Source organism: Thunnus thynnus, chromosome 8 (assembly GCF_963924715.1).
Source record: "Thunnus thynnus chromosome 8, fThuThy2.1, whole genome shotgun sequence".
In the NCBI taxonomy this organism is placed as follows: domain Eukaryota; kingdom Metazoa; phylum Chordata; class Actinopteri; order Scombriformes; family Scombridae; genus Thunnus; species Thunnus thynnus.
This window is the reverse complement of record NC_089524.1, coordinates 35,067,329-35,067,784: the sequence shown is the minus strand read 5'-3', so window position 1 is coordinate 35,067,784 and position 456 is coordinate 35,067,329.

The window sequence follows — 456 nt, the reverse complement described above, 5'->3', positions numbered from 1 at the left end:
GCAAGTTTTTATTTAGGTGTTTGTTAAACAGGTAACAGGCTGCAGAGAGGAAACAGCTGCTCTAGCGGTGATAACTGCACCTTTAATAGTATTAGCACAGTGCACATGTGTGCAGACACAAACTCCATCAGAAGTTTCTACAGCTGTTAGAGCCGACTGACAGCTGATCCAGCTGTGATCATCAGAAACGTACGTCGCTTCACATGACGCTTCAGAGGAGAGGACGTCTCGTCTTTTAAAACAAATTTCCTCGTTTCCTCTCTCCTCGCATCCACGGTGGGAGGGACTAAGACACAAAGAAAAGACGCAAGCGAGGGAAACGTGGATGTAATTTAAGACACATGGGATGCACCCAGTGTGTCTGCACCATGGATGTATAAGAGCTCTTATAATACATCCATGGCCTGCACCATCAGGTCAACTTCAGCTTCGGGTGTATGAACAACCGACACCAAA